The sequence below is a fragment of the Bison bison genome, unplaced genomic scaffold (assembly GCF_000754665.1).
Source record: "Bison bison bison isolate TAMUID 2011002044 unplaced genomic scaffold, Bison_UMD1.0 scf7180017864372, whole genome shotgun sequence".
NCBI lineage: Eukaryota > Metazoa > Chordata > Mammalia > Artiodactyla > Bovidae > Bison > Bison bison.
The window spans coordinates 1,986,740-2,013,042 of NW_011494944.1; the positions used below are offsets into that span (position 1 = coordinate 1,986,740).

Sequence of the window (26,303 nt, forward strand, 5' to 3'; positions counted from 1 at the left end):
CTGAAGAGTCTGAGTTCACCTATTAGTTATCTTTGACTCACCTGTGCACATTTTACTGCTTGGCATTTGTGACACGTTAGACTGACCCTGGATTATTTACACATTCTTCAAAATGTTTCTCTCTCTGGAAAACTGAACTTGAAAGAAAAGTGAATTTGGTATTAAATGAAGTGTTACTCTCTAAGAATGAATGTGCATAAATATGGCAACACTCTACAGGCCCTGTGCATTTTTTTTCCTAAATAGGATGAGTATATGATCATGATAAATAATCTCCCCATCTATGAAGAAAACACCTGCTGTGGGGATTTTGTGGGGATTTTGTCTGTGTACTTTTCATCTTGTCACTTTCAACCAACTTCAAGATATTTGCTCTATCACAACCACACTTCCAAAATTGCTTTCATTTTTAGCTTCTTCCTTCTGAGAGCCTCAGATGAACATGTGGGTAAAATTGATATGAACTTGCATAAATCCTAGACAAGAAATGGTATACCTGATTTAATAGCTATATTTTTCATAGTTAAAAATAACTATGCTTTTCCACCAGTTTTCATGTCCATTTTCAAAATATTGTTGTCGGCATCTCATAGATCACAATATTGAAGAAATATACACTATTTTATAGTATGTTTCTGTATAACCTGTTAATGAGTAATATGTGCCTATAAGAACCAAGAAAATATTATTTTTAGCTTCTATAGAATGTGTGAAGTTTCCTTACGCCCTAAAGATATGAAGATGTGGAGGACTTGATATAAAAGGGTAGATTTAAAGGGGAGAGAGAGGGAGAGAGAATGATGAAAGGAGATTAAGAGACTATTTTGACTTGTCAGTAATACTGTCACGGAATGTAAGCAGCTAAACTTCTTAATGCTGATAAAGTAAAACAGCAAAAACAACCACACAAAAGAAAACAGAGAGAACCGCCAGACAGGCTGAGAGGACGCAGTACAATAAAGCAGCCAACACTGATGATCAGTGGGGCATCAATTTGTCTATCAGGTTGTAGCCCCTGCCACTAATTGGTGCAAAGAGCTCCCTGGTCGCTGTGTGGTTTACAGCCTTCAGCTCTCCCCTGCAAGGGCTGAAGCAGGACAGCTAATTGCTGTTGCTTCGGTGCCAGTGAATCAACGTGCTGAGCTAATAGCAACAGATAGAGGGCAGACAGATCCCTGCTAGCAGCTTAGAGTTAGTTGCTTGTGATAACTAAGGCGGTTGGCATATATCTCAGAACCCGGAGAAGGATGGTATGCCTTCTGGATTAATACATTGAGGTTTTTGTTTTTTTTTTTTTTTTAAATCTCTAGTTACGTTTTTCTTGGTGATGTGAAACTGGATAACAATGCCTCCCAGAAACGAGAAGTGTGACGTGAGAACAAACCGTCTTGGACCTAGATTATGAACATTGGTTGTTTTGAAAGGAATGTGCAGGAGACAGCCTTTGCAAGAAAACTTGCTGCATAACCTTACATGGGCTAAAGATGAAACTTTAAACCGGCAAGTAAGTTTTTTCCCCCCTCTCTTTTCTTGGTCTTTCAAATTTAAGGCAGGAGTCAAGTGTGGAGAAAGTTGAGACTTTGTTTTAGCATAATAGATCTCTGTCAAGAGATCACTTTCTGTCAAGCCTGTTCAAAGACTTGAGCACTAATGATGTACGTGTAATTATCTGCTGGAAGAATGAGCACAACCCTTGTCCCCTCAACCTTCTGGATTATTGTGTGGTATTGTAATTTTGTTGAGAAGTCAATGCAATTTTGGAAAGACACGTGCTTTTGAATTATGACTCTGTGGTTTGTCATTTAAAAAAAATGTAACTGTAATCCTCAACTGTTTTTCTTTTTTTGTTTGTTTGTTTCTGTCTCCCTGACAAAATATCAAAAAATGTTGTCAGCATTGACATGGTATATTCGATTTTTGTGTGTTCATGTACACGTGCATGAGGTTTTGTTTTGTGTGTGATAGTTGAAGGAGGTTAGAGTTAGTAGGCAAGTTGCAGTGGCTAACAGTTTCACAATTAACAGAATTATATTTTGTGATTTGTAGTCATCTAGAGTATCCTGATATTTATATATAGATCTTTCAGTGTATTAGAGTATCAGCTCCTTTACAAAAATATTGGGAGCATTAACCATTTAGAATTTGAATCCAGGTGGACTTTTTCCTTGTAAAACAAAATTAATACTAGATGGTACTAACTGCTTTCCTGCTTTGTGGTGTGGTCTTTACATTAAACACATACTAATGTGTCTCTAGCATGCACAGATGTTCATCAGTGTGATGGAGTTGTAACACAGATGCAGAGATGCATTGTTAACTTGAGTATAATGTAACGGCCTCATGTAAGGTTAACTCCAAGTCCATACTCATTCGCTTTCACAAGTAGAGTTAATTGTCAAATCTGGTAACCAAATACTTAAAGCATAGGGTTATTGTCTTGCTTAAAGTCAGGGAAGCAAATACTTTGTGAAAGAGGCACATTGTAAACATAGAATGCTTCCTGTAGTTTGCACACCTTGTGTGAAACTTTGTCTGCATGCTCATGGGAACTTATTTTTCACTGCAAATGGCTCCTCTGTTAGTTCCTTTAGTTTTCTTAGTTGTGGCTAAGTGTAAGTCGGTGCATTGATCTGTATGTGCAAGTCTTCAAATTTCAGCAACTCGATCCCCTTGACTGTGGACTCATTCTCCTATGAAATAGAGGTTCAATTTAATATGTGCCCAGTTGCACTGAGCGCAGACACCCTCATCTCTCAGATGGTGCAGTTATGTGCATTTGAAACAGGGAATGTGATTTCCAGCAGTTTGCCACAAAAATGACCCTTAAACATTAACCATTCAGGGACTTGAACAGATAAGCATGTGTGCTATCTTACTATTAGCTGCCTGTGTGGAATATTATGGGGTAAAGTTTTGAGTATCCTTTAGAAAGAGGTTTAAGAACTCTTGCTTTCTAAGAGATTTTTAAAATTATAGTATATCCATTTATGAGATTATTTGAGCTCACTGAGTGACTGAGCTATAAAAGTAGTTTAAAAATTAACAGTAATAATTATTATTCTAAGAAGAAAGAATTTAAGTTAAACATTCATTACAGACTTGTTTCTTAGTCTTTCCACATTTAAATTTTGTATAATCTGGATTGTCTTTTCGCCATCCAACTTTAAAGGCAAACATAAACAAGCCCTTTGTAAAAATTCCCCAGAATTTTGATTCAAAGCTCAAGTTTGAAGTTAAACTCAAAAGGTAATTATTATTTTTCTTTGATCAAAAAATGTGTGTCAGGCAAATGTGTATTGAGTAATTAATCTTTCCTCTAATCACTTGATCATGTGGGCTTTTGATACTGAATAAATAATGAGAATTTGTATAATCATCGTACAAAGTAAAATTTAAAAACAATAAGGAGAAGGTGATGGCACCCCACTCCAGTACGTTTGCCTGGAAACTCCCATAGACGGAGGAGCCTGGTGGGCTGCAGTCCATGGGGTCATGAAGTGTCAGACACGACTGAGTGACTTCACTTTCACTTTTCACTTTCATGCATTGGAGAAGGAAATGGCAACCCACTCCAGTGTTCTTGCCTGGAGAATCCCAGGGATGGGGGAGCCTGGTGGACTGTCATCTATGGGGTTGCACAGAGTTGGACACGACTGAAGTGACTTAGCAATCCCCTAAATGTGAATTTTCTAAAGAATAGGTAAGTATATTCCTCCTATTGTAAATGTACAGATATAATATCAGACAATAGGAACTTTCATCCCTACTTCCGTGTGTAAAATAATACAAAACTTCTCTCAGCTATTATCTCAATTTTTTTCTAACAAGTATACATTTACATTTCATTGTAGCCTTAACGTTGAGGGGAAGATACAGCTTTAAGTTTTACTCAGGATCCCAACCTATGAATAAATTCAAGATGGCAGAAAAAATAATTTCAACAGAAGACAGGATAATTTCTGGATGGAGTGGATGTATTTATTAACTAAAAGTTTAATTTTACTTAAATTCTAAGAGTTGGTTATAGTCATTTTTTTCCCACTTTTTGAAGAGTTATTCTTACTCTTGTCATCACTTGTGTCTATGAACAATTTTGTTTTTCTCTGTCTCTGTAGATTCCACATGTGTCCATGGAGGAGGCTATAGAATTTTGTAATATTGAAAAAATAGTGTTACTCAACCTGGGTGAATTATTTTTATTACTATTTTTATTTTAACTAAAAGTTTGCTTGGATGTAGATATATTTTCTTTTGTACTGGGATTTATTTGTTATTAGCTTGTAATACCCCAGTATTCTTGCCTGGAGAATCCCAGGGATGGGGGAGCCTGGTGGGCTACCATCTATGGGGTCGCACAGAGTCGGACATGACTGAAGCGACTTAGCAGCAGCAGCAGCTTGTAATACGGCAGACCATTGATTCCAAACTAATGATGACATATGGGGCTTCCTATATTAGTTTCATGCTCAAATATCACTGGTTGCATGAGGAAATATTGGAAGGAACTGTGGGAATTCATTAGGGCTCAAGTCAGTCTTGAGTGCGAAAAAGAGCTACTGTGAGTAATTTATGGCAAAATTATGTTTTCTTGGTAGAATCTCTGTATAAATTCCAAAAGTTCAAAGCACTCAGAAACTGAATTAATATACAGCCTTTTTTCAAATTGAATATTAGAGCCACTTAGATTGAAATGGTGACAGGACAAGAAAATATACATGGAAATTCCAAATGTAACCATTACCTCCCTGAACATGTGAGTGGATAAGGGGAGGCAGAATGAGGAGGTAGTTTTGAATGTGAGTATGAATAGTATGGCCTTGAAGCAGAATCACCACCTGTGATGTATAAGCCATAGTGTCAGATTCTAAGGATCACTAAATGAATATTATTTTGTCTCAGCCTGCAAATAAACGAGACACTAATGAGCAAGATACACACACACACACACACATACACACACACACTTTCTCTTTATTAATTGATATAAGGAGTAAAGAAATCTCAGATTCTGGTATAAAGACAGCAATAATTTTCCTTCTAAGCCTTGGCACAGTCCCTAAACATCTCTGAAAAAGCCTACCAGAGTTTTTGTAAAGATCAGCCAAGTTAATGAATAAGAAACCTGTATGTTGCTAACTAGTAATCAATTAACAGTTAATAATTATGATTGTCTACCAATTCCTCAAGATGATTGTGTCTCTGGGTGTGTATATCTATCAACAAGTAATAACAGCAGAGACGTAATTTCCACTCTAAAGAATAAAAGTTTCTAGCTGAGCAATGTAATAGACAGATTTCCTTTTAGCTCATGAGTAGTTTAAAAGTTGCACTCAACCTTCAATATCAGATCATGGCTATTGAAACTATAAAGGTAAAAGGCAAAAGTAGTCATTATTTCAAGAAACTAAAGCATTTCTTTTCTTCTGACTGGTAAACAGAAAAATTCCAAGCTTGTTTATTGTGCTTCTTGATGGATAAGAAATTGACAGGAGGCGTAACTTTCTTTATGGCTTTGCGAGTGTAAGCAGTCTCAGGCTATGGCAGATGTGTAGTTCCTATTACTTTGAAAAGTCATTCATTCTAATGCTTATTGAAAAGGCGGGTTTCAGACAGAATTAAGCACTGTTTCCTGAATCGGGGAGGACAGCAGTGTGTGCGATGAAGTGCATCATTCAGTTGGGAGCCCAGCTAATGAATGCTCTCTCTGTTGTTTTCATGGAGGTGTCAGAATGAGCCTTTTCTGATTCTGCATCACTGAATCCTTATGGAAATGCAAATTGTTTATCCAAGGACAGTGACTTTCCTTTTTGCTTTACCATTTAATGGACTGATTTTGTCAACTTTGCAGCACATCACTAGAATCCAGAGAAGGTCCATTAAACTGGATGAGAGGTTATTTCTTTAGAACTTTAAGTCACTGACTGCGAGACAGAGACTAGAGATGTCCTAAGGAGATACTCACAGAGATACATGCTCAAAGAGAGTTATATAGGTAGCTACATGAAGAAGAGAAACAGAGAGACTCACAAGAAGAGAGATAAGTAAGTTAGAGACACAGAATGAAAGATGGAATAAACAGAATGGGAGCTGAGACAGAAACTGAAATACACAGTGAGAAAGGAACGGAGTGAAGAGAAAGGTAGAAACAGTGAAGGAGCAAAATAGAGTCGGAGAGAAATGGACAGAAAGAGACAGACTGATTGAAAAATAAATGGTTAAAAAAGAAAAAAAGATAAGGAAATGGGAATAGAAACAACAATTCTAAAAGCAGAAGCAAAAAAGGAAATTGAGGCAGGCAGACAGAGAAAAAGAAACAGACCAGATAGAGAAAGATAAAAACCAAAGGAAGAACAAAGAGCCTTATTAATGCAAAGATGGAAAACTGAGACAAACATTAAGGTGAGGAGGGCAGATGGAACTGAGCTTAAATCTGTCCTAGTCTCTTTACTAATGGTGAGCTTGTTTTCTCACTTCTCAGCCTGGGCTTCTATATCTAAAATGGTGGCCAAAGATATAATTCACAGACGTAAAGCATCCTGGCATGGGAGATAAAACCAAGGAATGTCTTAGTAAATAGAGATTGGTATTTATCATCATCATCACCATTTAGGTAGAATTCAGACAGTAAAGACTTGAGAGTCAAAACTCAGGTCAAATCTTGCTTCACCCCTTATTCTACATGTAAATAATTTAACACTGGTAAACTATAGTTGCTTTACCTGTGAAACTCTGATATTATTTTCTACCTCATAGTCTTGCTCTGCAAATTAAATGAGAGCATATTTCATTTGGGGCTTTGCTTTGCACAATGTATTTTAGCAGTTCCACTAACTAGCTCAGTGTCCAGAATTCCATAAGTAGTCAATAAATATTTAATCAATGAATGCATATTTGCTCTAAATATTAGTTTCTACAGAGTAAGGAAAAGCTGAAATGATGTTTTGGAGTTTCAGTGTGAAACACTGCAATAAAAAGTTTCTTCTGTGCTTTGCAGAGAATGGTGGTATTAGTTCGCACAGTTGCTATAGTGGTGGTCTCCCTGAGTCCATTCTACTTTCTTAAGAACAACTGAAATAGTAGTTGTGACCATGAACATTTGTCTTATCCTGGTAATGACTTTTTGTCCTACTTATTTAATTTACTACAAAGCCTGTTTGTAGAAAAGTGGTAAGAATTTAGAAAACAATGAGTGAATGTTTGGATTAAGAAAAGTAAAGATGTATGAGGGACAAGAGAAGGGGGTCGTGGGACGCTTTGAAGAAGGATTCATGTATTAAAGGCCATTGCTGATGCCAAGAAGCTAAGAACTAAGAAATGAATGTTGGTTTCAAAAATTAGAGGTCATTACTGACTATGACAAGCAGTCCAGGTGCTATGATACTGGTTAAAAGATAATTGGCCTGGAAGTATTTTGGCCATTGTTTTATTATTCTTTCCTGATTGTTTTAATAGTTCACACTTTTAAGAGTTCCTTCTTGTTCTCTGTTACTTAAGTTGCTTTTTTATGAACATATTATCTTATCTCCATGAGGATATTAATTGAGTGCCTGCTGTGTACCAGGAACGACTCCTGGTGCTTATGTCATCCATTTAACCTCTTCAAGGTAGGTGATATAGTACAAATGTTCCCTCCCAGTTTACTTTTATTTTTTAATATCTCTGCATGAGTCCTTCACATAAAAAGCCTTCACAGTCTGCTAAACAACCTGCTATCTGATACTGTGAGCATGAACTAGAATGCTCTGTTTGGAGCCTTAGCTACATCAATGTGCTAATATTTTACAGAATGACAGCAAGGCTTTAAGACATCTTTGTAAGGTTTATTGTGAAACTTTCACTCAGGATATACTGAGTTCTGACTAGTACATATTATATAAATGCTTATACTTTAATATAAATGAGGTTTAAGAATAGAATAAAATTCAACAGAGCTTCAGATAATAAGGCTTCACTTTATTGCTCTTGCAAATAGTTTTTTCAAATGATGGTGACTTCAGTAGACAATATTGCGTGAAGGAGAAAAAGCTAAAGCAACAAGCATTTTTAGTATTTATGGAGGATAATACATATTTTGTAAACAGTTGCCATTTGGATATAGATTACTTTTTCTTTCTCACTTTTTTTATACATTAATGTACACACATGTCTGTGTGTATGTCTATGTGCACATAAAGTGCTTTTTTAGAGCCTATTTTATTTTAATAAAAGTTGTAGGTGTGCATTGTTAAAAAAAATCCACTTGTGCATGTAGTTAAATATGAATTTTACTTTTCAAGTGAAGTCTCCTTATTTGTTCAATCCTTTACTCTGGGAGTGTAGTATCTTTATTTTTGTCTACATTTCTCCATCATAATATACTTATGATTCTTTCTCTTCATTGATTATTTATCTCCTATGATAGTACTTAAACATTTGGCTGCTTTATGCCATCACCACCTTTTATCCCCTCCCAAGTTCCAAATAGAAAAGCATATTATAAATTCTAGTTATTTTAATATGCTAATCATATAACAACAATGGGCTGTGATTTGATTTTCTAATTTTTGTTTTTCTATTGTAAACACATTGCTTTTTTGTGCTTACTTTTTAAAATATGCATCTTTAATATCTTGTGCAACATTATACAGATTATTCCAGGCAATAAATCTTTCCAAGTCCTCAAAAAGATTGATGCCTTGGTTCCATTTTTTTCCCCAAATCGGCAGCCCTCCTTTCAGTTATATTTTGACGCAGACTGGCATGGCCTCTTTGCCTCTGAGTGGAGTGTAAGATTACACTGGTATGCCACAGCCACTCAGATTGGGAGTGGGGGTCTATCTTCTACTGAGCTGTTGCTGCAGGATTGGGATGGAAGTTGACTTCCACTGAGTCCTGCTTGGGTTGGACAGGGAGGTGGGAGTGAAGTCCACAGATTACAAGCTCAGCCTAGTGCTGCCTCCCTAATTAAGTCTGCCTGGTTCTGGGTCAGAGTGGAGGCTTACCTGGATTACCTGGTGGAAGATCCCTCTGGCAGCATGCTCAGGGTGAAACTGGGGGAATCAGAGCACCTCCAGCTCCTGTCCAATGGGGAAGAGAAGAATAGCTCCCCACTCCACCAGGACTGTACCCACTCCATTCAGGCCAACACTACTGTATTAGTCAAGATTCTCCAGAGAAGCAGAACAAATGAAAGTTATATGTATCTTCTATTTAGAAAGAAAGATAATATGTATATACACATACATATTTATACACACACACACACACACACATATATATATATATACACCAAGGAATTAGTTCATGCAATTATCACGCTCAGTCGCTTGAGTGGTGTCCAACTCTTCGTGAACCCATAAACTGTAGCCTGCCAGGCTCCTCTGTTTATGGGATTTTTCAGGCAAGAATACTGAAATGGGTTACCATACCCTCCTCCAGGGATCTTCCTAACCCAGGGTTTGAACCCACATCTGCTGCATTGCAGGTGCACCCCTTACTGCTGAGCCACTGGGGGAGCCAGTACAATTTTGAAGCCTGAAAAATCCCAAGATCTGCAGTGTACAAACTGGAGACCCAGGAGACCCAATGATATTCTAGTTCTAGTATGAGTCTAAAGGCAGATAAGACCAATACCCAGTTAGAAGATAGTAAGGCAGAGAAAGCAAATTCTCTAGTTCTGTTGTTGTTGTTGCTGTTGTTGTTCCTCAGACCTTCAGGGAGTTGCATGAGGCTCACCCAGATTAGCAAGGACAATCTATTTTGCCCAGACTACAAATTTGAATGCTAGTCTCATCAGGAAGTACCCTCACAGATACCCTTAGAATAATGTTTGGCTAAATATCTGGATGCTCCAGCGCCCACCCAGGTTAACACACAAAATTAACCAAACTGGGAAATTGGATGGTGGCTACCTTATCCTCTGGGAGAGGAAAGGATTGCTGGTGGTAGGAAATCAACTTCCTACTTTACCCCACTGAAACACCTGGGGAGAAAGAAGGAATCCAGTTTTCCCCTTGGTGTTTGATTGGAATAGGGTAGGTATAGCAGCCTTTTCCCAGTTCTTTAGCTGGAGGATGAGACTTTTCTTGGAGTTTTGGGGTCTTTATCTCTTGGCAGTTCCATGTTGGAGGCTTCTCCCAGATATGTGGGACACAGTAAGAAAATCCAGAGGGCTCACTGTCTTTTTGAAATAATTCAGTTTATTCGCCTTGAGGATGCTGAGTGGAAACAGCTTGTAGGCAGGCAAGAGCAGAAACAGGGTTAAGGTGTAAAGCCCATAATCCAGGTGAGAGGAAACAGTGGCTCAGACTAAGGTATCAGCATTATGAATGGACAGAAATAGTTTTATTTGGATATAGTGTAAAAATAGAACCAATATAAATGTATTGCTGACTTGAATGGGGTGTATGAAAAAAAGAGAGGGAACTTCTTGGATGATTCTCAGATTTTTGGAGTTGTCCCTAAGACGAATTCTGAAAGGTATTAGAAAGGCAAATCAATATTTGATTTTTCATCACATCATATTTGAGATGACTGTAATATATTCAGATTAGATGACTCTGCAAGCTCAAAGGAAAGATTGGGCCTGGATATAAATGTGTAAGGAAAGAGGTCTGAGGATTATGCCCCGAAGTCTTGGGAAGCCATTGCTGGTTCCAGGAAGATAAGAACTGAGAAAGAAACATTGGTTTCAGAACGTGCCAGTCATTAGTAATCATGAGAAGGAGTCCAGATGCTATGGTATTTGATTAAAAGGCAATTGACCTGGAAGTATTTTGGTTATTATTATTGCTATTTTTTCCTCTGTGTTTTTATTATTTCACATATTTACAAGCTCCTTCTTGTTCTCTGTTACTTCAGTTGCTTTTTTAGGAATGCATTCTCCTATCCCTGTGAGGACATTAGCTATAAGTTTATTTAACTTTTGTTTGGCTCCCTTTGTTATATTTTCTTTCCCCATCCCTACCTTTCATTATGTGTACTGCTTTGTTCTTCCTTTTTCAGATTCTAAGTTTTCCTCAGAGAAACTGATTGATTATTCATGCCTCCCTACTCACATTTAAAAATTTATTAGATTATATATGTCATGGAAATAAATGTACTCTCACATGTAATTGCTCCATGTTTATATTTTTGTTTATGTAACTTTGTGTGGGTGGTTTTATGTCAATAGTGTATAGGGAGTCTGAAAAAATGATATTCAACACATGGCTTCCAAATTCTCTTTTGAGGCTCTGCTATCCAGACAACCTTCTGTGGAAAACAAACAGCCAGCAAGGGGGGGATTATGGGTCAAGATTGGACTGAACAAGGCTCATGGGACTTCCTCTTATATTCCTTTACCTAGAACTCAGTCACAAGGCCACTTTTAACTACAAGAGAAATTGAGACAGGAAATCTTGATGTGTATCCAGAGGAGAATGGATTTTTTGAAAGATAGTTGTGTGTCACTGATGACATGGCACAGAAATGTTCCTTCACAACCCTCTGTGTATGGCAAGCACAAGGCTTGTCAATAGGTAGGCTTTACTGTGATGTATGAAGCAAAGTGATGGCCTTGTGCTTGATGACTCAGTGTGGGGCTCTGTGACAATGCCTTCTGGAAACTCTCTAATCTCTAAGCTATGGGACAAAAGGAGATGTGGGGAAGATTGCTCAGAACCTAATTATTTAACCAGAACCCTTGTACAAGCTATCTCTGCTGACACCAGTATCCTCCTCTGCTTTTCACATCACTCCAGTATACTGAGCTTTTCATATATTCTGTAGAGTCAGTTGGCTGTTTTATTATCATGTCTCTCCACTTGTGCCATTTGCAATGTAATTTTCTGTCCTCAGCTAAATAAGTTACTCATCTTCCATTTGCAGATTTAAACAATTTTGATCCTATTAAATATATGTTAATTCCTTGCCAGTAAATTAGATTTGCAGTTATTAAGTCACCTCAAGTGTCTGTCTTTTGCTTAAAGTATGCATGTGTGTGAATGTGTGCACACACACACACTGGGCCAGTTACTATCATACTTATTTCTGAGGTAGTAATTTAATGTTGAGCGTGGATGTTGGTGACATAGCAAGAGGAAGGAATAAGCTGTTACAACAGCTCATCAAGAAATTCTCTCTCCTGCAGTTTTTCAACAAGTGACAGGTAGGAATTTAACAAGGGACAAAAAAGAAACAAGATCTTTAGATAAAGTACAGCTTTCACAAAAAAAGTACATCTTTGGGTGGGTTTTTTTATGTTTTACTTTTTGCAGGGTCAGAGCAAAGAAATTCTTGTAATTGTTATAAAATGTCTTAGTTGTCAAATAGATTTTAAGTTACAGATGTTTTTGAAGCCACATACTATGTTAGAAGTCCTTGTTTTGTCCTTTAGGGAAAGACAGCCACAATTTCTGAAATGGTCAATATTGCCTTCTATCCTGTGTAGTTAGGATTCTTCTTATTGGGAAGTGATAGTTTTGATTGAGATTCTCATGTAGGAAATGACTGAGTTCCTAGAGGTCTTTGATTCTTTAAAAAATTAGAATTGGAAGTGTGAATTCAACTCCTAATTCTTTGACCCATTAAGTGAATTATTAAAGCAGTTTCACTATTCCCATTACAATCAGGCTCCCACTCCCCCTACTCAGCTGTAATGCCTAATACCAGTATCAGCCATGACCTCCTATCTGCTAAATTCAGTGGAAGATTTCAATTGCCTTATATTCATTTATTTGCATTATTCAATTTTGCTGACTATTCCTTGATCTTTGAATTTTTCTCCTCATTTTGTTTCCCAACATTTTTGTTTTATTGTTGTTTTTATTTTATTATTTTTTTAATCTTATTTCTCCAGACATATTCCAGATTCATTTTCAGGCAATTCTTTTTTTCTATGAAGGTCTTAGATGTTAATGTGCTCAGACATATTTCCTTACATTTTTTCTCTTCTCTTATTTCATATTATTGATACTTCTCATTTATTTCATCCACTATTAAATTCTTAACCATTTTCTGTCTGCAGATGGCAGCTAAAATGTAACTCTAACATCTCCAAATTTCATTCTAAAGTGCAGATTTGCAAACCTGAACTGGAACTTCCATTTGGATATCCCATGAGTAATTAAAATTCATTAAGTGTGAAACTAAATTCATGATCTTAGCCCACCTCTGCTTCCTAACCTTTCCTTTTACTTTCCCACGTTCTCATTTCAGTGACTAATGACAGCCAACATGAAACTGTACCAGTTTAGAACCTTGTATATCAGCCCTTGATTTTCCCCTCTCCCTTTCTGCTCCTGTTCATGAACTGCCAAAATTATTCTGTCAAGTCTACCTCCCTAATAATTTTAGAGTCAAACTTCCCTTCCATCCTTTTCTTAAATTCCTGATCATTTCTCACTTACTGCCCAACTCATCTGTTTTCCCTTTCTCCATTTCCTATGTCACTCTCCTTCCTTCTCTTGGCTTCTTTTTTTCCTCTGAAAACTGCCGGTCTCATGATATTACTACCTTGCAAATATATTTTAGTGTTTTTTCAGTCTATTTATCCATGCTCTCCCTTCGGTTCTCTCTCTGCCTAATCAATTTTCTTCAAAAGAAATTTGAAGAAATTGCAATGCACTGTTCTGTGCAATTAAAAGTCCAGATATGTAGATCTGAAATGCCATAAGCATTTAAGCTCAAATGACTCTGAGATACATCTTTTCATTTGCTTTTTTGGCTAGTTGAAGCTGTTTTCAAAGTCCATATTTTGGCTATTAGTAGCTTTGAGCTCATACGATTCAGCATGTAGTACAAGAGAAAATAAAGTTCATACTCTGATAATTGAACTCCACAACTCTATATAGGATCTACTTGGCTCTGATATACCTGAATTGATTCATGTACCTTGTGAGGTGAGGGTGAAAAATATTGGCTGGCTCATTCTAAGTCATGACTACACTCTTGGTTTCTGAAAAAGGGTCAGTTCTAGATAGTATAGACACAATATGAATTGGTCTGCAAAATAGAATACTTGAAAATAATTGAACTGGTAAACATTATAATCATTCCTTACATTAAACCAAAATATTTATTTTTTTAATACTATGTTGGCTAACATATAATTATGTGTAAGTCTTTAGATATGTTCCCTAAAATTTCAAAGGTAAAAATTTAAAACTATATATAGTTTTTAGGCAAAAGACTGTACTACATATCATGTATGCTTATCTATATAACAGTCACAAATGGTATACATTAATAAATATAGACTGTCATGTTTGATCATTCAGATTCTTATGAAATGAATTTTCTGTTTTTATTTTTATGTAGAATATTAAAAAAAATATTTTATACTTTGACATATGATATAAGCTACTTCCAACATGTATTTGTCATCAATTCTGTAGAGAATTTTTCTCATTTTTGAAATAGCTTAATTAAACAATTAACATGATGTGATTTGAACTTCCCTGGTGGCTCAGATAGTAAAGAATCTGCCTTTAATGTGGGAAACCTGTGTTCAATCCCTAGGTTGGAAAGATCCCCTGAAGGAAGATATGGCAACCCACTCTAGTATCCTTTAAAAAAAAAAAGAAAAAACTCATACCAAACTCAAGGTTATATAGATTTTATTCTTTAATAGGTATGATTTTGCATTTTAAAAATTGTGTTTGTGGACTATTGAGTGAATTATTGTGTGAGTTAGAGCATTTGTGTCTATGTTCATTTTCCCACGTGGTTTCCAGTTGCTTTAAGGCCATTTGTGGACACATTTCCTTCCTCTATTACACACTTCCTTCCTCTATTAAACTCTGTCCCATTGACAAGTCACTTGACTAGATTCACAGGGGTCTATTGTCATGCTTTCTGTTTTGCCTGGAGAATCCCCATAAACAGAGGAGCCTGGCAGGAAAGAGTTAGACACAACTGGGAGACTAAGCACAGCACAGCACAGCATGGTGTAATTCACTTGTAAAAGGGAAATTAAGTATTACTCTTTTACATCAAAATTGACATCTGTCTGAAGGTGAAATCTTCACAGGCAGATAGTTTAAGGGTACCAGTTTTTAATGTTACTGTTCTAAGCTAGACAAGCAAAATCTAGAACTAACAACCCCAGTGATGTTACATAGCAATATTTGATATCTTTTCATAGTTATCCTTGAAAGGAATTAGCAAAGATAATTTCAATGGGTGCAGATTATAAAAGCACAGTTGTAGTGATATGGTAGTATCAGGACATGTCATCATTGTTTTAAAACAATTGTTATTTTAGTAACATATATGCTAAGAGGAAAAAAATACCAGTCACCTAGTAAAGAATAAATGATTAGAAATTACGGTATGTCATTTAATGTTTTGACATAGATTCAATAATTCATAACTTTCCATATTCTTAGAGCATCTTCCTAATTAGAAATTCTGCTACTCTAATTATATTTTTCATATTTATATTCACAACATCAGTGACTTGTATGATACCAACAAATGTTTGTTAAATGAATAAATTAGAATTGTTTTTCAAGACAACTTTTTCCTGTGACTCATTTGGACTTTGTGTGTTTAATTTCTATAAATGAGAATGGTATTATACACAGTTGAAATCTGACTTGCCTGAATTTTTTAGAAAATAGTGCTGACAATATTTTGCCATGTTTTTATTTGGGCTTTGAAAGAGTCTTGTTAGAGTCTTCCATTAGGAAGATATTTTTCTAAAAGCTCTTACTTTAATTGGTAGTAGATAGTGAAGCAATATCACAATCAAGTGCCTATTCTTGGTGATTATACATGTCATGTGTGATTCATTCCAAAGCTACATTAGAGGCTTTAACTGTGGACTCCCCAGTGATGTGATCCTCTTAAAATATTTCCTAACAGTGATATACTGATGAGTTCATGAGAGTCATGTTCTCATTTAGTTGCCAGCTTCACTTCATACATTTTAAAATCTCAGAATGATGACTGATGGTGATGATGAGACTTTTACTTCCTGTAATCCCAGAAATCAGTCATTTTTTTCATGTTAATGTACTTGGAGAAGTGAAGGAGAATATTATGTCATAAGGGAGACCACTCAGGACATTTGTTGAGTGAATATATGGATAATTGTAGAATCTACAATAAGCACTTCAGTCTATATCTCTAACAATTTAACAAAAAAATAAATAGATGAGGAAAGAAATCTTTAACAATGTATTATCTGCTTCTTACATATATTTAAATATTATTTATTTTTTCACCTAAATTGAAGTTAGAGATTATTTTATCTTAGTATTATTAATATTCAATATTTATTAGTATTAAAATATCATATTTTGTCTTACTGAACCAAAAATATATGTAAGCATATATTTAAGAAATTCTGTAAAAATCCCTGTAAAAATTTGAAAAATTTACTTACTATTTTGATGTCTTTAGAACTATTGAATAGATGTAAGCATCTAAGGTAAGATATCCTCATTATGTAGTAGTAGCTAAACAAGGATCCTCATTAACAAGAATTATCAGTTCAGTTCAGTCACTCAGCCATGTCCAAATCTTTGCAATCCCATAGACTGCAGCAAACAAAGCTTCCCTATCCATCACCAACTCCCGGAGCTTGCTCTAACTCATGTCCATCAAGTCAGTGATGCCATGCAAACATATCATTCTCTGTCATCCCCTTCAATCTGTCCCAGAATCAGGGTTTTTTCCAATGAGTCAGTTCTTCACATCAGGTGGCCAAAGTATTGGAGTTTCAGCTTTAGCATCAGTCCTTCCAATGAATATTCAGGACTGATTTCCTTTAGGATTGACTGATTTGATCTCCTTGCAGTCCAAGGGACTCTCAAGAGTTTTCTCCAACACTACAGTTCAGAAGCATCAATTTTTCATTGCACAGCTTTCTTTATAGTCCAGTTCTCATGTCCATACATGACTACTGGAGAAAACATAGATTTGACTAGATGGACATTTGTTAGCAAATAATATCTCTGCTTTTTAATATGCTGTCTAAGTTTGTCACAGCTTTTCTTCCAAGGAAAAGCATCTTTTAATTTCATGGTTTCAGTCATCATAGCAGTGATTTTGAGCCCAAGAAAATAAGGAAATAAGGTCTGTCACCACTCTTTCCCCATCTATTTGCCATTTAGTGATGGGACCAGATGCCATGACCTTAGTTTTTGAATGTTGAGTTTTAAACCAGGTTTCTCACTCTTCCCTTTCACTTTCATCAAGAGGCTCTTCAGTTCCTCTTCATTTTCTGCCAAAAATATATACATTTTTTTTTCTGAGTCTCCTGTGAATGATAACTGAATGAATCTATCTTTTCTAACCTTCAAAAACATGGGTAGTCTATTTAAATGAGAATAGTATGATCTTTTTATCTATATTTTACTCCTTAGCTGAGAAAATTCACCCAAGCCCAGATCAGACTTGGCTGGTAAAATTCTCAAAGGTAAAACTAGATTTTCTCTGTATATTCTATTAATAATTTATAGATATGAAAAAAATAAGTATGAATAATGTGCATCTGTACATGAATGGAGGTAAATATATTTGCTGAAGACTGATCAGTTTAAAATATCTATTAACATTTTGGTTATTAGTATTATCATATGACTCTATGTTGAAGAGTAAAATAGCAAACTTGGCATTAATATGCCCCAACTTGATTTTTTTACCCTGAATAGCATATAGACTTAATACCCACAAACTTAACAAGTAATGGTTTCAGTTATAATTGCTTCTGACTTTATGTCTTTTTTCATTATACTACTCTTTTCCTCTTTAAGTATATTCATGTATTTAAATGCATAATTGCACACAGTAGTTGGTTCTTTATATTTTCAAAAAGTTTTTAGAAATTTTGACTTAATATGGTAATCAATTGTCATTTTTAAGGATGTGGACACTGAAGTGGGATGGGTGATCAGATATTAAAAATCAGTGTATGAATCATGTAATTGTTAAATGTTGCTAAAATAATGTTGCTAAATAATGCCATGTTGCTAAAATAATGCCATGTAACAGATGACCTGAAAACCTCAGTGTCACGAAAGAATAATCCATTGTTGCTTATGCATGTGAGATAGTCAACATGGCAGCTCTGTTAACAAGACTGGGCTCACTCATATCTGAGAGTGTTGTCTGATATAGACTGGATTTAACTGAGAATGGCTAATGGCTATGCTTCACATCTGTCTTATCCTCTAGGCTATGATGGAATATTATCGGGTTGTTTAAAAAAAAAAAAACAGATACAAAAAATTGGGCAAGTTCAAATACTTGAGTGCTCTTCAACATTTTCATCAGTTAAAGCAAGTCGCATGGCTGAATGTAGAGTTGAACTGGAAGGATGCTGCAAATTTACACAGCAAAGGAGAGGACACTGAGAATGGTGAAGAATAAGGGCCTTTCAAGCAGTTTATGTCTTACCAAAACGTATAGCTCTGGTTACCTCAAAGTATTTCTGTTAGAAAAATATTATAAAATTGTTTTATGGGCTTATATGGCATTTTTTCATTTGTGGAGCAAAGAAACAGGAAATTCAAGTAGTGGTTCACACTTGGAAGTCAGGTGCATAAAATGTCTGAGAAATGTATCTGTGAGTAGAAGGACCACAGTAATTGAAGTTATTGGAATTAATGGAGTTCAGGATCTTGTTCTAAAGGAAGACAGGCATATACTATGTGGTCGCTAGATAGTAGATTAGAAATTAGGGGCAAAGTAGCATTCCGGTGCTCCAGAGTAGGCCACCAGGCACTGCAGACCATGGAGAAGAAGATGTGGATTGCCAGAGACCACTCACACTGCTGGTGCCATGAGATACAACTTCAGCAAGAAAAATTGAGGGGAAATTTACCATCTTGTCAGTTGTGACTCTGCCACCAGATTCTAGAATGGAATGAGAAATTGATATCTAAAACCCTGGGGACAGGGGACCCAAGGCTGTTGATTTGTGTCGTGGTGATTTTAGTCTAGAAAAATGGTGAATCACATAGGACCCTTTCTCCGATTTACAAGAAGAATTGGGAGGGGAGCGTGGTAGATTTAAATTTACAGCTGGGACATGTAAGAGTTTTTCAAAGTTTTGCCCCCACGTTGTTTCCGTTTCAGCTGTAGGTCTCTAATTATAGGAGGAAAATGTTTAATATTTCCCCTTGAGATTGAAATTGAAAAATTAAAATTAAGATTTCTCCAGAGAACAATGTGCCTTTTTTTTTTTTTCTTTTCCTTGCATCACCTGAATTTAGACAGGACTGGAAGAGAGAGACTTGAAAGATAAGCAGTCATTTACATTTCGGTTGACACCCAAGCTGATTACACAGAAGAACTGGTGAGATTCTGTCTTGAGGGATAAAAGAATGCACTTCTTAAGAACATTTGTTTTGACCAACAGGGGATTCAGTTTCACTTACCTCAAGTATGCAGGGTATTAACCCTGCCAATTGTTTCTTAAATAGCCCCTCAAGATGGGTATCGGATGCTTAATAGGCATTGCCATGTCTGGGAACTTATTAAAGGACTAGAAAATGAAGGTAAGAAAGGGGAAGTGAGTCGGGGAGAAAAGCAAAACACTTTTTATTCGTATATTAATTCTGAGGTATAGGGTTAGGTAGAACATGAAGAACGAAGAGACTGAGGCAGCCTCCCGTAGGTCAGAAAAGATTAAACAGTTACTTTTTACTAGCGTGAAAGGTTATAGAATAAGCCATTACTTGCCATAGAGAATAAATAAGAGAATAATACAGTTTTATACAGTGGGAATAGCTTTATGTTATCTTTGCTTCTTTTCTTGTTTTCCCTTCTCTCTGTCTTTCTCTGACCTGATTTTTTGGGTCACATTTGTGTATCTGAAGGTTTGTTCTGTTCTAAAATGCACACATACTTTTTTCCTAATAAGATCAGAGTTGTTTCAGGGCTTAGAGAAGGACTGACAACTGATGAGACTGGTGCTAATTCATTAGTGAATTAGCATGGGACTGCAAAGGAACTAGAAGAGGTCAGAGACAAACAGATTAAAATAACATATAAAAATTCATTCATTCACCTGTTATCAGATTCTAATTATTCAAGACCAGAACCAGTTTGGTATAAGAATATAAGGAGAGCAAAAAGCAATGTGATGTTCTAGTGTATGTTGATACACATACATTCCTACTGCTTTTTGTCCTATATCCATTTTTTTCCTTCTGATAATAGCACCCTAATTTTCCTTGGGAGATACCCCTCTCCCATGATTAATTATAATTCATATAATTTGATTAGTGATGTCCACCCTACAACTATTCCATGTAAACACAGGAACAGGCATGATGAGTCAGAAACACAGTGATTGATCAGCATAGGACATGTCCTAATTCAGGCTAAACAGAGCCAATGTATATCACACCTGGGAATTTTACTCCAAGTGTCTACTTCTACTGGAATATATACATATATGTCCCTGCATGTACCATGTTTAAAAAAAAATAATGAGTGTATTCTCTCAGTTCAGTTCAGTCGCTCCGTCATGTCCGACTCTTTGTGACCCCATAAATCACAGCACGCCAGGCCTCCCTGTCCATCACCAACTCCCGGAGTTCACCCAAACTCATGTCCATCGAGTTGGTGATGCCATCCAGCCATCTCATCCTCTGTCGTCCCCTTCTCCTCCTGCCCCCAGTTCCTCCCAGCATCAGAGTCTTTTCCAATGAGTCAACTTTTTGCATGAGGTGGCCAAAGTATTGGAGTTTCAGCTTTAGCATCATTCCTTCCAAAGAACACCCAGGACTGATTTCCTTTAGAATGGACTGGTTGGATCTTCTAACTCTCTCAAGTTAGTTTAAAATGTGCCAAAGTGCCGTTAAATTTGTTTGTTGGTTAGATACAGAGCAACCAAGGTCAGTGTTATAACCTCAGTATGTGTTCCCTATACGCGTCCATTAAGTTTACTTTTTTCTTTGCCTAATCTTAAAGACGACATGAATCTTATTTCATAAACCTGAAACAGTTGGGGGAGTGTGTAATTTCCTCAGTTCTGTCTCACCACAGTAAAAATTTGAAGCAACAAATGGACCAGTGTTCCAGCTCAGTTTTATTTAGAAAGCAAAGGAAAATACATCCTCCAGATGTGAGGGCGGGTCTACTCAAAAGATGCGAAGGGAAGAGATGCCCACCCACCCCACCCCACCCCTGCCTCCGCTTAATTTTGGCCCCTCTTTTTATATGATTTTTTCTCCTCCCCGATCCTGTCCTGTGTAAATTGGGCTAGCCAGGAGGGCTGTTTGTTTTACCTGAGGTCCTCATTCTGGTCCTTGGACCTTCCTTTGTTCTATTTTCCGTGGGCTTTTCCCTTCTTTTTATTTTAGCCACCGACATTCTGGACTCCTTTTTCCTATTCTCAACTACCCAACAAAACTATATTTATCCCAGGTTTTCTGAGGCTGCCTTTGTCCTTAGGGTTGGTTAAGTATAGGTCTGAAATAGAGGCACTAAATATTGTAATTGTGGAATCCATCATGGGATATTCTTAGAAACAAATAAATGGAATTAAGAAAATAGACTTTTGTCCTTCAGAGAAAACTGAGACTCCTTTCAGAAAACTGGGCAACTGAAGCATCTTTGAATATGCCAGCATCATCTTATTAGACCATGGGGCTCAGCTCTGCTTGGGTATGGGAAGTGAAGTTGCTCAGTTGTGTCCGACTCTTTGCGACCCCATGGACTGTAGTCTACCAGGCTTCTCTGTCCATGGGATTTTTCAGGCAAGAGTACTGGAGTGGGTTGCCATTTCCTTCTCCAGGGAATCTTCCAGACCCCGGGATCGAACCCAAGTCTCTTGCATTGTAGGCAGATGCTTTACCCTCTGAGCCACCAGGGTATGGGAGTTAGACAAATTCTCCTTTGCATTACCTGAGCTTCCTAGTGATTGGGGGAAAATCCAACAGGAAGGGGGAAACCAAGTGAGGGATACCAGACCTCTTTGACACTAGTGTTGATAAATTCTTCTGTAACTGCTTGGAAATAGAAGAGATTATTACTGAGTCCAAGCTCACTCTGCTCACTGCATGAAAGGCCAGTGAACCCGAGAGATGAGGTGTTGAGATGAGAAATATGACTTTTTATGGAAAGCCAGCTGACATAAATGGCATACTGCATCTAAAACTAACCATCTTTTGGGGGTCTGGATGGCAGGTTCTTTTATGGATCAGAGATAGGGGGGTTGAAGAAACAAAGTAAAAAGGCCATCTAATCTTGTAAGTATCTCCTAAATGGCAAGCCTTAGACAGGAGGAAGTGTTAATTTCTTCTTCCTTCCTGACTTCTATTGGTGGACAGGGTTCTGAAAAAAGGCAGTTTAGCTTAACAGTCAGGCTGAGGGGCAGGATTCTCTGAGGCAGGCCATTATGTGTGATTATAATCACAAAAGCAGCCGAAGAAACAGATCTAGCCTGGAAGAGTCAAAATTGAGTCTTCCCTGTTACAATTTGATGGTTTAGTACTCTTTCATCTTGCTTTGACTTACATTATTTTAACAATGATCTTTTCTAGATGATGGTGAGCATGTTGTAGCGTTTCACAAAATGCTTAAATAGGCATTATTAGCCTAATACTAGGTATGTAGTGCCTGAGGCTCACACACTTAAGGAAGTGAAATACAGTGATCATAAATTGTGGAGTCAGAACTATAACTCATCTCTCTGGCTGCAAAGTTCAAACTTTTTCACAGTGTCATACTCTAGACTATGCAATCATACGACATCCTCAAAACTGACCCTTCAAGTGAGTGTATAATCACTAACACTGAGTGAGTATCCAGTTCTTTTCACAGCAGGTGACTCAATCACCTGTCCTACACATAGTGCTTCCAAAGGCTGGTCCATCCTGTTTTATAAATTTGCTCCATAACTTCACTGGTTAAAGACTGAATTTTGTTTTTAAAAATCCCTTGTCTCTGAGACTTACAAGCTTGTTTGAATTAGTTGCCACTAGTTTTCCCAGGACTGTGACAAATCTAAATTACTTGAAGTTGCACAGTATGTCTTTGTAAGATTTCTTCTGTATAAATGTAAACACACAACACCAGCTGTTGAGGTAATTGAAAGAATGAACCTTGTGTTTGAAACATTTCTTCCTATGGGTAATATTCTTTCAAAACACTATCTTCCTTCTAGAAGAAAGTATATGTCTTGAGGAAGCAGATGGTAAAGTTGCTTAGTGAGCTATCATATTTAAATCCAGTGGGAAGTATAAAGATTTAGAAAACTGACATCCAGTAGTTCAAATATAGACAAATAAAGTTTATTTGAAATAACTAATAAATTTGTTTATAAATATGTTCCCTTGCGGGATCAATAATTCATACTCCATTTATTAGAAAAGTATGTTAGTGTTATTGCTCCATAAAGATTACTTCATTTCAGTGAATAACTTTTCATTAGTTGTAAAATACATTATCATTACAGGGAAAGATAAACTTACATTCGATGTAAATGTACTATGATAAGCATGTCATTATTACAAATATATTAAAATATGAAAAGGTCACATTTTATTTTCAAAGAATTATGGTTAGATTTTTCCTATAGTTGAAAACTATCTGCATAGATGGGTTAAGTTTTGTGAATGACGCACATGTCATGTAAAATACATTTGGCACTTCCCGTATGGCCTAGATCCCAAATGTATTATGTTCTAAACTACTGATGGCACTCACTTTAAAAAAGAGGCCTCAAAGTGAGGAACAAATTAAGATCTGAGATGACTTTTCCACATTGCAGCTGTCATTATCCTTTACCATAGAGAGGCCTGTTGAGTTCTCTCCTTGTATATTTCTATATTTGGAACATTATGGCAGTGCTGCCTTTCTAAGGAGTGTTCCATTTTGCTGCAGCATTTTGGGTTTCTACTCTGGCTTTGACCTTTGTTATCAATCAAACATCTATATCTTTCAGTGCTACTTTGATTAATTAGCTACCAAATCTCTCCGAATAGTTCATTCTTGTTTGTTAAAGATAACTGACACTTCAGAATGTCTTTTTGCAGTTGCCTATCAACTCATGAATACAAATGAGATCACTTTCTTTCTAGCTTTGTTGAGATATAATTGACACAAGTGTTGAAAGTGTGAAAGTATTAGTCATTCAGTCGTGTCCAACCCTTTGCCACCCCAAGGACTGTAGCCCACCTGGCTCCTCTGTCCATGGAATTCTCCAGGCATGAATAGTTGAGCAGATAGCCATTCCCATCTCCCTGGATCTTCCTTATCCAGGCTTCAAATCTGGGTTTCCTGCAGGCAGATTCTTTACTCATTGTGTTTAAATTTAAGGTATATACAGTGTGTTGATTTGCATACAATATATGTTTCAAAATGATTATTGCCGTGAAAGTGAAGTCATTCAGTTGTGTCAGACTCTTTGCAACCCCATGGACTTCACCTGCAAGGCTCCTCCATCCATCGGTTTTTCCAGGCAAGATTACTGGAGTGGGTTGCCATTTCCTTCTCCAGGGGATCTTTGCAGCCCAGGGATCAAACCCCGCTCTCCTGCATTGCAGCCTGATTCTTTACCGTCTGAGCCACATGGGATATTAGCTAATTCCTTCATTCCTTCTCATGACTACCATTTCTCTTTTGTGATTAGAACATGTAAGATCTATTCTCTTAGTAACTTATAAGTATATCACCACTTATCTGATGCAGTATTTGTATTTCACTTAGCATCATGACTTCAAGATTCATCCAAGTTGTTGTAAACAGCAGGATTTCCTTCTTTCCCATGGCTGAATACTATTCCATTCTGTATGTGTGTGTGTATATATATATATCTTCTTAATTCATTCACTGATGGACATAATAGATATCTGCACTTCCATGTTCACTGCAGCATTATTAACAATAGCAAAGACATGGAAAAGAGACCCAATTTTATTTACATAAAAATTCTAGTTCCTCAAGTCTCTCTGCTTGGCTAAAAGCTTCATGTTTTTCATAGGTTTTCTTCCTCAAAATATTTCCAAGAATACATGATATAAGAAGAGATCACTTTTGTCATGATTATGGTATGACATGAGTTTATTAGCAAATAGTATAAAGAATCGGAGAAGGCAATGACAACCCACTCCAGTACTCTTGCCTGGAAAATCCCATGGACAGAGGGGCCTGGTGGGCTGCAGTCCATAGGGTTGCTAGGAGTCAGATACGACTGAGCGACTTCACTGTCACTTTTCACTTTCATGCATTGGAGAAGGAAATGGCAACCCACTCCAGTGTTCTTGCCTGGAGAATCCCAGGGACGAGGGAGCCTGGTGGGCTGCTGTCTATGGGGTCGCACAGAGTCGGACACGACTGAAGTGACTTAGCAGCAGTAGCAGTATAAAGAATAATGTGCACACACACACGATTCTCAAGGGAGATGTTTTTTCAGTTTCATGTCCCCTGGTTCACAGGGCTTACAGATTTTGCAGTAGATAATATACCTACAATTGTGAGATTTCAACTTAAATATTTCAGTATTTACATTGGAGATCAGATTAATAACTCTCCATTATATTCAAGTTATAACAATTGACTTACATTTCCTCTATCTTAAATGTGTTCACTTTGTAACAAGGGCTTTTTTGCTGATCTTGTTATAAAATGATCAAGTATTTTTTAGAACTAGCTTGTGGCACCTGAAACTAAGATCTTCCTTATTATCACAGAGATCACAGCATATTTGAGAGCTACTTTGGTAAACATGTCATAAATGCAGTATTGAAATGAAGCAAAATGCAAAAAAAGGCTAAACAATTTAGTTTTTCCCACTGTTACATATAAGAATAATTGCAAATGTTCCTCAAGCTCTGTTTATTCTGTTAATTATGATTTTTGGCAGCACTAACCAAAACTAACACTAACCAGTTTAATAATAAAAGGAACTTATTTAGAAGATATTAGCCCACGGAATTGATAGGAATGCTTGAGACTAAAACTATTATGTGAAAGAGCTGCAATAAATCCACAAGGCTCTAAATAAAAAAACACATTGACAATGGTGAAAGAATACCGCTGATTCAATGAATGAAGTCCATTCATTTTTCTGTTCCCGTGTCATTACCCTCCTAATTTAAATTACTGGGAATAAGAATAGGATCTACGTAAGCTCTGCTAATTCTCTACTGTGTTCATTTTACTTGGTAAGGGCAGGCTTCTGGATTTATCTTGTAGTCAGAGTATGACAGAGTAGAGGAGAGTCAGGGTGCTATCATCAATGGAAAGCAGAAGAATTGCTGGGGTAGTAAAAAAATGTAACTATGCTTATGACTGGTCCTTGTTGCTACCAAGCTTGGCACAGTTGAGATTATAACGTATTTAGCATTAACCTTGATATAGAATTCTACTCACCAGCCGAGGCT

General features: G+C 36.7%; 1 protein-coding gene across 3 annotated transcripts in view; it reads left to right on the forward strand.

Moving 5' to 3' along the window:
- The first annotated feature begins 1,167 nt into the window (after positions 1-1,167).
- Positions 1,168-26,303, forward strand: part of PCDH15 (protocadherin-related 15) — a 1,053,047-nt gene continuing 1,027,911 nt past the window's right edge. For all 3 annotated transcript variants that reach the window (XM_010856569.1, XM_010856570.1, XM_010856571.1), the window contains exon 1: positions 1,168-1,504. The gene's annotated coding sequence lies outside the window, so the exon portion shown is untranslated. The remainder of the gene's footprint in view (positions 1,505-26,303) is intronic.